This window comes from Pteropus vampyrus, unplaced genomic scaffold (genome assembly GCF_000151845.1).
Source record: "Pteropus vampyrus isolate Shadow unplaced genomic scaffold, Pvam_2.0 Scaffold68, whole genome shotgun sequence".
In the NCBI taxonomy this organism is placed as follows: domain Eukaryota; kingdom Metazoa; phylum Chordata; class Mammalia; order Chiroptera; family Pteropodidae; genus Pteropus; species Pteropus vampyrus.
The window spans coordinates 3,963,397-3,974,823 of record NW_011888849.1 but is presented as its reverse complement, the minus strand read 5'-3'; the positions used below and the strand labels follow the sequence as shown (position 1 = coordinate 3,974,823).

General features: G+C 39.7%; 1 pseudogene; it reads right to left on the bottom strand.

The window, feature by feature from the left end:
* Positions 1-10,101: 10,101 nt before the first annotated feature.
* Positions 10,102-10,866, bottom strand: LOC105293101 (annotated as a pseudogene).
* Positions 10,867-11,427: the final 561 nt, after the last annotated feature.

Sequence of the window (11,427 nt, the reverse complement as noted above, 5' to 3'; positions counted from 1 at the left end):
CTAGCAAGAGTAGTGAGGTCAATGTCACTGGGAGAGAATGTGCTCAGGTGGAGAATGGTTTCCTGGAGGTAGTTGGGAGCCACTTGTAAAGACTTTGATTTTTCTTCTGACTTGATGAGATGAGAAGTCTGTGGAAAGTTTTCAAAAGAAAGGCAACGTGATCTAGTTTACAGTTTAGAAAGATCACTCTGACTATTAGGGTCAATTGTGAAAGCAGGGAGACTAGTTAGAAGGTAATTCAATAATCCAAGTGAGAGTTAATGATGGTTTGGACCAGGATGGTGAGAGTTGTGGATGTGGAGAAAAAAACTTGACTCTAGGTATGTTCATGAAATCAAGCCAACAAGATTTGCTGGTGGTTGGATACAGGTATGAGAAAGAGATGTCAAGGATGGTGCTAATGAGTTTAGTAAAATGGGGTCGCCATGAATGCACATGGGCAAAGTGCCAAGAGGAGCAACGTAGGAAGGAAATCAAGAGTTTGTTCTAAATGTGTTGATTTTGAGACACCCATGAGAGAACTCTATCAGCTGAGGCCTTGTCAGGAAACAGAACCCACTCTAGGTATTCCAAACAGAGGGAATGCTTACAAAAGTAGTGGAATTGCTGGGAAGCCCAACGGGGTTAGGCAGGCCCAAAGAGATCACAAACAGCAAGAAGGGCAGAGGCATTATTGGAGAAAATGGTGTCACCAGAAACCAGAGGTTGTAGTGTTGAGCAGTAGCCACTGCCAGAGACACTACCCAAGAACAAAAGAGAAGAGCTAAAGATAATGTGGCTTTTCCTTCTTCCAGCTCTTCAAACTCCCACCAGTCCCTTCAGTGGGTCAAATGCAGCCTGAAGCTAGTTGACACAGGAGCCTAAGAAGTGCACCTTGCAGGGGTCGGACCCCACCACCTTCTGTAATGTAAAGTAGAGCAGAGGAAGAGCAAGGAATGCATCTGGAGACAAAATGGCAAAGATCACCACTAGGATTTATAAGCCTACTGTTCAAAGTCAAATTCCAGGCTAGAGATATAATCTGGGAATAATCAATCAGTTTAGAGACAGTATATAAAGCCATGAGACTGGATGAGAACCCCTAGAGACTAAGCAAAAATAACAAAGAAGGTACAGAAATTCAGACGATATAAAAACTGAGAAGATATAAAAGCTGAGGTTAGAGGAGAACTGAGAGTGTTGTATTTGATGCCACGAGAAGAAAAAAAATTTCAAGAGAGGAAATGATTAGCCTGGGAAAGTAACACTAATAGCTTGAGCGAAGTGAGCACTGAGAAATGAGCATCAGATTAGCAGCAAATCTGTGTGTCAGACATTGTGCTGAGCCCTTTACATAGAATGTCTCATTCGGTCCTCAAAACTACCTCCACAACCCCATTTTATAGGTGAGGAAATGGAGGCTTAGAAAGGTTAAATATATTGCCCCAAATCACAAAGGTAGAGAGTGATTCGACTCAAAATGCAAACCAGCCAAATTAAATCCAGGTTGTCATTTATGAATGAATGAATAAGTGAAAATTCAACCAAAGAGATTATTCACCCAGTTAAGAGAGAATTTCCCCCCACTTTCTGCTTTGGTCCATTGTAATCCATAATGACTGATGGATGACCCATACTTTTTACTATAAAGAGAAAGCTTCACAGAAGACAGGGATACAGGTGTTTCGTGTGGCAGTGGGGGTGGGGAGAGGGAGAGGGAGAAAGTAGTAGAGAAGGATGTGGAGTGGGGGAAGAGGGGGAGAGAGAGAGGAGGAGAGAGGGAGAGAAACTCTATTGTGAGTGCACATGCCCTGGAGGTCTGTGAAGGGTTCCCCTCAAGTCTTGGGCTGAGTACTAATTGGCACTTACATGTGGAAAAAACTACACTACGCCAGGAAAAGAACCATGTGAAAGAAATAAATGGGAAACCCCCCCAAGTTCACACAGGACTGGGAATAGTTCAGGTTCCACCCAGCCAGAATGGAAAAACCTTATAATATACAAAGCACTGGGTAGAAGATTTAAAAGGATATTGTCTCAGCATTGGTGCCAAATTAGCCCTAGAGTAAGGCTCCTTAAAAATAAGAGTCCTTGAACAGATTTCCTCAAATGATTTTCACTAGGGTGCCAAAACAATTCTGCAGAAAGAATAATCTTTTTAACAAATGGTGCTGGAACAATTAGATAGCTATATGCAAAACAGTGAACTTCAACCCTCGCATCTTACATAAAAATTAACTCAAAATGGGTCATAGACATTAATTTGAGAGTTAAAACTATAGAACTTCCGGGAAAAAAGAAATAAGAGCAAATCATGGGTTTGCCAGAGATTTCTTAAATACAACAACAACAAAAAAATTATCACAACCCATGGGAGGAAAAATAAACGCCAACAAATTGGACTTTTTCAAATTGAAAAGTTTGTTCTTCAAAATCACTTTATAACCACAATGAGCACCACTTCACACCCACTGGGATGACTATAATGAAAAAGACGGATAATGACGAGTGTTGGTTAGGATATGGAGAAATCAGGACTCTAATATACTGCTACTGGGAATATAAAATAATGCAGCCGCTTCGGAAAACAGTCCACAGTTCTTCAAAAAGCTAAACGTATAGTCACCATATGAAACACCAATTTCACTCCTATGTATCAATCCAAGAATAATGAAAACTTATGTCCACATAAAAATTTGTCCATGGATGGTCATAAGAGCATTACTCATAATAGCCAAAAAGTAGATACAACCAAATATATATCAACTGATGAATAGATAAAGTGTAATATATCTATACAATGGAATATTATTGCATAGTAAAAAAATTAAGTACTGATACATACTACAATATGGATGAACCTTGAAAACATGCTAAGTGAAAGAAAACAGGCAAACACACACACACACACGCACACACACATACATTTCATTTACAAGAAATGTCCAGAAGAGGCAAATCTATAGAGATAGAAAGTAGATGAATGGTTGCCTAGGGATAGTAGTAGGGGATGGGGAGAATGTGTGTTGACGGCTACAGGGGGCGAGGTTTCTTTTTTCCACGATGAAAGTGAATTGTGGTGACGATTACACAACTCTGAACAAACTGAAAGCCATTTAATTATGCACTTTAAATGGGTGAATTGTATGGTATATGAATATATCTCAATAAAGCTGCTTTTATTTAAATGATAAGGTATTCTCTTTATAATTTAATAAGATGATTAAGAACCCAATAAAAATGGGCAAAAGATTTGAATACATCATCACCATAGCAGACATACAGATAGCAAATAAACATGTGAAAATATGCTCACCATCATTAGTCATCAGAGAAATGCAAATTAAAGTCACAATGAGATACTACTATTTTACCCATCAGAATGAATAAAAGTAAAAAGTGTTGATAAGGATGCATTGTAGCTAGAAATTTCATGCATTGCTAAGTGGAAATGTAAAATTATATACGCACGTTAGAAAAGAGTTTAAAATGTTCTTAAACGATTATGCATATACCTACCATATAACTCAGCCATTCTACTCCTAAGTGTTTGCTCAAAATTGCCAAAGAGAAACAAGCTAACTTCAATAAAAGTCCCTCCAGTCACTGAAAAGCAGCTTCTTGAATTAGATAACCTGTGCTCAACCAGGGGCTTACATGCTTGAAATTCCAAAGCAGTGGTTCTGAAAGAGATCATAGGAAGACATAGACCTATCAACAAGGCTGGGTATAATCCACCGTAAAGAAGGACCCCAAAGAGTTTTCTTTGGTTTATTTGGGTCATGGCAATTGATATTTACTATATTAGAAATTAAAACCTGTAGGATGATTTAGTGACCTTCTCTAGTTTGGAAAGCTGCAAAAATTTTTGGCTTGTAAAAAAAGCTCATGAAAGCTACACTTAAAATATTCAATCCCCATCTCTTTAAAGTCTGAATGATTGGTTTCAAAAGGATGTCACAATTTCATTGGCGTTACAATATTGTGTCAAAATGTTTTGCTGCATACAACACAATAAAGTACATAACTAATATCTATAAAGATAAGGGGAGGCTAGCAGTCATCATATTTTCATTTCTTATTTACAGCTTTGCTCCAGTTTCTTTGGAGTACATTCCTTGCTTGGAATGTTTGGAGTACATCCCATACTCCCACTTCAGGGCTTTGCACTAGTACCTATTTCTGCATGGAATGTTCTTAGAGAGCCACATAGCTCCCTTCCCTCCCCTCATTCAAGTCTTTGCTCCAATGTCACCTTGTTAGTGATTCCCTTCCCTGACCTACTTATCTAATCTTACAAAACCCCTTGTATGTTATATCAGTCACTTTTATCTAAAACCTTGTAATATGGAAATTTTCAAACAAAATTTAAAAAGTATAAAGGCGCTTCTTCATGTATCTATAATCCAACATCGGTAATTAGCAACATTTTACAATCTTAGTTTATCCATAAATACTTCAGTCTGCATCTTTAAATAAATACTTGTATTTTAGAAAGACAGTCACCATGCCATTATCAGGTCTAAAATTTAATTGTATCATATACAAGTATATATTCAGATTTCTCAGCTGTCTCAAAGATGTCTTGTTACAGTTGACAAGGTACACATATTGTTTCATAATTTTTCCATAGCTATATCACCATTCAAAATATTATATATTTTATGTATTTGTTTACTGTCTCTCTCATTAGAATATCAACTTTGTGTATACAGAGATTTTTTGTTTTGTTTTTTTGTTGTATCTTCAGCACTTAGGATGGTTCTTCAATGCAATAAATATTCAATAAATGTCTGTGGAATGAATGAATAAATGAATGAAGTTAGCAACAAGGATATAACAGTCAAGGGGTATGCTGTATAAACCTGGTCAAATGTGTTATTTTCTTGCTTTAAAACGTTGGGCATCTTTTCTGAGCCTCAATTTTCCCATCTGTAAAATAGGACTAATTTTTGCAAGGTTGTTGTGAGAGTTAGACAAAATATGTGTAGAGTGCCTGACAGGTAGTACACTCTCAATGTAGCTCCTATTTTTATTTTCCATTAAGTTAAAGATCTTGAGATGAAATCATTTTGGATTCAGGATAAGTCCTAAATTCTATGACAATGTCCATATGACAGAAAAGGAGAATACACAGGGACACAGGGAAGAGTACCATGTGAAGATAGAGGCAGAGATTGGAGTAATGCAGGCACAAACCAATAACACCAAGAGTCACCAGAAGCTAAAAGAGACAAGAATGGATTTTCCCCTAGAGACTTCAGAGGGATCATGGCCCTACAAACACCTTGATTTTAGACTTGAAGCCTCCAGAATGGGAGAGAATAAACTTCTATTGTTTTGAGCTACCAAATTTGGGATGATTTGTTATAGCAGCCACAGGAATCTAGCACACATCCCTCCACACTGATACAGCACAGATCACCATGCCAGGGCTCAGCCAGTCTGATGGTTTGAGTGACTGATGTACATTTTGAAGCAGCTTTACCATATTCTCAACTAATCCAAAGTCCACCAGCTTCTCCCTCCCTCTCTCGCTCTCTCTCTCTCTCTCTCTCAATCTCTCTCTTTCTCTTTTCAATATATCTTTCCCCACCTCCCACTTCACTCTCCTACATTTATGGTAGAATTGGAGGCACCAAAGATCTAATGATTTCTTCCTGGATTATTCAGGAAGACAATGAGACAAAAATTAGAGAGGCTATATTTTTCTCATTTGATGCCATACAGACATATTTTTCCATCATCTTGTGAAGGATCAGAAGGGTGGGACAGGTGGAATGTCAAGAGTAACTGGAGATAGAAATATTTCAAATAGACAAATCAGTGTATGTCATGTACACAGGATTGTGTGTGTGTGTGTGCCTGAGTCTGTATGTGTGTGCGTTTATGTATATGAATAGTGTGTGTCTAGGCAAAAGAAACAGGATCTTGACTTCAAACCTTAAGCTGTGCTGAGTCTCTCTGACTCCATCAGGCATTTGGGCATTGTGGAACCAATTGTTACTGGTGTGTTACTGGATGGGGTAGTGTCCCCTGGGGGTCATTTTCAAAGATGACTAGGAGTCTCTTGGAAAAGAATTTAAGGTGAGAGAAGAGGGTGAGAGAACACAGATTTGCTTCAAAGAACATAGCTCAATCCAAGGCTTTGGGAGTATTTTGCATTCTAGATGCCTTCCCCACTGCCCTCCTTGTCCTAGGCACTGGTATTAGAGCCTTGAGGAGTGAAGACTGAAATAAAAGTGCACTAAAGCTCCTCTGTCACCGCAGTTTTATTATGTGATAACTTGGGTACATACAGAGAGTCAGCCTAAACCTTTGTTCCGATTCCCTGGGGTGCTGCTAACCTGGCCAAGGACCAGAGCAGCCTATACCAGGCTGGTCTTGGGCCTTGGAGGGAGCAGTGGCAGAAGAGTGCCCATGGTACATGGAACAGGAAGGCGAAACCCTCAAACACTCCCTGGAGCAACCTGACTTATTTGGAAGTAGAGGGTAAACTAGGGCAGGGCTGGATTCTACTATTGTGGGTGGAAGTGGAGCTGGAGAAACAGAGTTCTATTTCTCTCATCTGTTCTGTTTCTAATAGGGAGACCCTGGTTTTGACTCTAGACTGGAATTATCTGGAAAATACTGATGACAATAAAGGTATAAAACTAGTTACATTTATCGAAAGCTGTTATTGCTGGAGCTCCCTAAAAACAAGCTGGTTTTGAAAAGTCAATGGTTCCAGTCAAGATGGTGGATTAAATAAATGCTGTGCTTGCATCATGTCACAATCACATCAAAATTACAACTAAACTTTATAATGACCATCACTGAGAATTGCCTGAAGTCCAGCTGAACAGAAGACCTATAACTAAGGAAATACAGAAGAAAACACCTCGAGACTGGTGGGAGGGGTGGAGACATGGAACAGGCTGGTTCCACATTCACACGTGGCAGTGTGTGAATGCCTCAGGAGGGCTAGTTTGGTTGAGGAGATCATCCTTGAGGAGCAAGGGGTCCCAGCCACACACAGATTACCCAGTCCGGGATTCCAGTGCTGGGAGGAGAATTACCCATGAATTTTGTCTATGAAAACTAGTAGAGATTGCGGCTAAATGAGACAGAGGGTGGCCAGAGTCACAGGCAATCCTCTTAGAGGGCCCATGCATAGATTTACTCATTGACAAACTCACTTGCTCTGAGCTCTAGTACTGGGGCAGCAGGTCAAAAGGCATCAGGGACACTTGGAGAAGAACTGAATTGTCTGGCTTCTGGGTGAGGGCTGGAGGGACAGCTTTTTCCCAGACAGAAGTGCTGGTAGAATCCATTGTGCCGTTGTTGAGGCCTCCCATCACCCAGTATACACACACAGGTGGGCGCCATATATGAGTCTCCATCAACCTAGTTAACACTGTTTGCCGCACTCTAGTGATTCTCTGAGACCCTGCCCCACCTAACTTGCAGGCCCACCCAAGCCACTTCCAGTGACTTTTCCATACAAATAACCTGTCTCGGCTCATGCTGAAGACTTTCCTAAAATCTCTCAAAAGTTCACACACCCCAAAGAAGCAGCGTCTGTCCTCAACATGACCTATACCTCTTACTAAGCAGCCCCAAGCCCAGCACTAGTGGCACCCAGCCTCAGTTTTCAGCTCAGCCTCTTCCAGGCACTTCCAAGCGCAGGATAAGTTATAACCACTTGCAGGTCACTTTGTAGCTTATATCAAGTGTCTCTGGGCAGGGCGCTGGCAGCAGCTGGACTTCACCTGCACTAGAGCCCCACCCAAGAGGCCCCAGAATTAACAGACCTGGTGGCTAGCTTCAGACCACACCATATCACCATGTAACCACCTCCACAAACGACATGCCCAAAGGGCAGACACCAGACCCCTGGTAAAATAAATTATGCTTTTAAGGTCAGTCCTTGCACAATAGCTCCTCCACTATAGTCACAGCCAGTCTTCACAACCAGTCAGCCTGAGGATCAATCCCTTTCATTGACATGGCAACAATAAGCAAGGCTCAGTTACAACAGGAAAGCATAAACAACTTGCACAAAAGACATACATGGACAGCCTGGCTCAGGTGACCAAGGAGATTTTACTGCTGGGCCCCACGGGACACGTACTACATAAAGCTACTCTACTAAGACCAGGAGGCATAACAGCTTCACCTAATACATAGAAACAAATACAGGGAGGCAGCCAAAATGGAAAGGCAAAGAAACATGTCTCAAATGAAAGAACAGAATAATGCTTCAGAAAAAGAATTAAACAAAATGGAGACAGGCAATTTACCAGACACAGAGTTCACTGGTTATAAGGACGTTCAATGATCTCAGTGAGACCTTCAGCAAAGAGATAGCAAATAAAATGGATATAGAAAACACAAAAAAGAGCCAGTCAGAAATTAAGAGTACAGTAACTGAAATAAGAATACATTAAAGGAAATCAATAGTAGATTAGATAAAGCAGAGAACTGAGTCAGCAATTTGGTCAATAAGGTAGCAGAAAACACCCAATCAGAACAGCAAAAAGAACAAAAGATCCCCAAATATGAAGATACTTTAAGGGGCCTCTGGCACAACATCAAGTGTACCAACATTCACATCATAGGGATACCAGAAGAAGAAGAGAGAGAAAGCAAGAAATGGAAAGCCTATTTGAAGAAATAATGATGGAAAACTTCCATAATTTGGCAAAGAAAATAGACATACTAGCCCAGGAAACACAGAGAGTCCCAAACAAGATGAACCCAAAACTGAGATGAACCCAAAGGAGCTCACACCAAGACACATCATAATTAATGAGCCAAAGGTTAAAGACAAAGAGAGAATCTTAAAAGCAGCAAGGAAAGAGCAGTTTGCTGCCTACGAGGAAGCTCTCATAAGACTGTCAGCTGATTTCTCAACAGAAACTTTACAGGCCACAAGGGATTGGCATGAAATATTCAAAGTGATGAAAAATTAAGACCTACAACCAAGATTACTCTACCTAGCAAAGCTATCATTTAGAATCAAAGGACTGACAAAGATCTTCCCAGAAAAGAAAAAGCTAGAGTTCATCATCACCAAACCGGTATTACAAGAAATGTTAAAGAGACTTCTTTAAAAAGAAGGAAAAAAACATCAAAACTATGAATGTAAAACAGCTATAACTACATATCTATCAATAGTTAATTTAAACGTAAATAAATTAAGTGCTCTAATCAAAAGACATAGGGGAGCTAAATGGATAAGAAAACAAGACTCTTCTATATGCTGCCTACAAGACTCACTTCACATTGAAAGACAGACAGACTGTTTTTATGAAAACAGAAACAAACAAAAAAACTGAAGAAGCAATATTTGTACCAGACAAAATAAACTTTGGCTATAACAAGAGACTAAGAAGGACCCAGTAATCCCGCCTCTGGGCATTTATCCAAAGAAATCCCAAGCACTACCTCGAAGGGACATGTGCATCCATGTGTTCATCGCAGCATTATTTACAATAGCCAAGACATTGAGGCAACGTGAGTGTCCATCAAGGGACGAATGATTAAAGAAGAGGTGCTACATATGTACAATAGAATATTACTCAACCATAAAAGAGAATGAAATTTTGCCATTAGCAACAACACACATGAACTTGGTAGGTATTGTGCTGAGTGGAGTAAGTCAGACAGAGAAAGACAAATGCCATATGATTTTGCTTATATGTGGAATCTAAAGAACAAAATAAACAAACAAACCAAACAGAAACAAACTCATAAATACAGATAACATTTTTTTTTTCAGAGCAGAGACAACTGAGCACAGTTTTTGTGCTCTTCTAACTGTATTTAAAGTTCTTTCCAAAAGAAGGCCTTAGGAACTCCTAGGTTTAAGTATGCCCTAGGCCTGGCCTATTGCCATCTTGTATTCTTGCTTGGGTATCCATTCGCCAACATTAAACCCCTGGATAGATGTGATGAAGCAAGACCCTTCCTCTGTGGCATGAGTCCTTTGCTGATTTCAGAGGTGGCAGCAGCAGCCAACGTGGAAAACACTGAGACTTTTCCTTTGGAACTGGGCTGTGATGAGAAGTGCCTGCAAGGAACATCACTATCTTTCCTCTGAACTTTCCCCTCCAGTTTCTGAAGATATAGCAAAAAATAATCTTCTCTGAAGATACTGGATAATAGTTCCAAAAAACAAAAACACATGCTTCCAATGCATTGTGCTTTCAGATATCCTATGTTTAGTTCAGCTGCCGTATGAGCTGATTGATGCATTCGCCTCAATAGCCAGGTAAGGCCATCTGTTCAAAGAAGCCCACTCTATTCTTGATAGTATGACGGGCCACCGAGATATAGAAAGGGCACAAGAACTCTGAGATCACTTGGAAATTCTTCCCTGGGAAGGCAATTTCATGAATGAGGTCTTCCAAGCAAATGACACCAAACTTCCCCAGCTACTCTTCTTGTCCACATTTTAAGATGAGTTCCCGGACAGACTTCAGATTTGGAAATCTCCACTACACGTAGCATTTTTATGGTGTGGGGGTGTCACTTTGACAAAAACACCACTGAAAATCTTCAGGTGAAGCCTTACAATGGTCCTCTTCACCATTAAACTCACTCCATTAATCTTTTGGATGTATACAGCTAAGCTCAAGGGACGATCATCCAGCACTTCCAAACCACAAGTTTCCACTTCTAGTCGTCTGCGGTGCACTTTGTCATGTTGTTGCCGCCAGGCATCATGTTGGAACCATTCTAATTGTTTTTCCTTCCCTCTGCTTCTTCTTTCCAAAAAGTGCCTGCTTTGCCTGGGGGCTTTGAGGCCTGAAATGCCTTCCTCTTATTCAGGAGATTTTCTAGAACCAATGGGATCTTTTTTCTTCACTCTCTTTCTGCCATCTTTCCAATGCTGCTGCTTCAGAGGATATTTCAATGGTCGCAGGGGGTTTGGGAGGATGGGTGAAAAGAGGGACAGGATTAAGAAGTACAAATTGGTGGTTACTAAATAGTCATGAGGTGTAAAGTATAGCATAAGGAATATAGTCAATAATATTGTAATAGCTATGCATGGTATCAAATTAAAAAATAATATTGACTATGTACCCTAAAAAAAACTATGTATGGTATCAGATGGGTACTAGATTTATTGGGATGATCACTTCATAAATTATATAAATGTCTAATTATTATGTTGTACACCCAAAACTAGTATAATATTGTATGTCAACTGTAATTAAAAAATTAAAAATTATTTTTAAAAAGAAAAACAAAATACATAGAAACTGTTCAAAAAATTAAATTAAAAAGTCAATAAAAAAAATTGTAAGACATTACAATTTAGTGAATTTGATGTGGGTAATAAACTTGAATTACAAAACAGATCTCCAGGATCAGAATCCATCAAGGGTATCACATCCTTTCTTCTATTTCTGTCGTAAACTCTGGTTGTATGGCCCTCCTCGCTGCCCTCGGTCTCTCTCA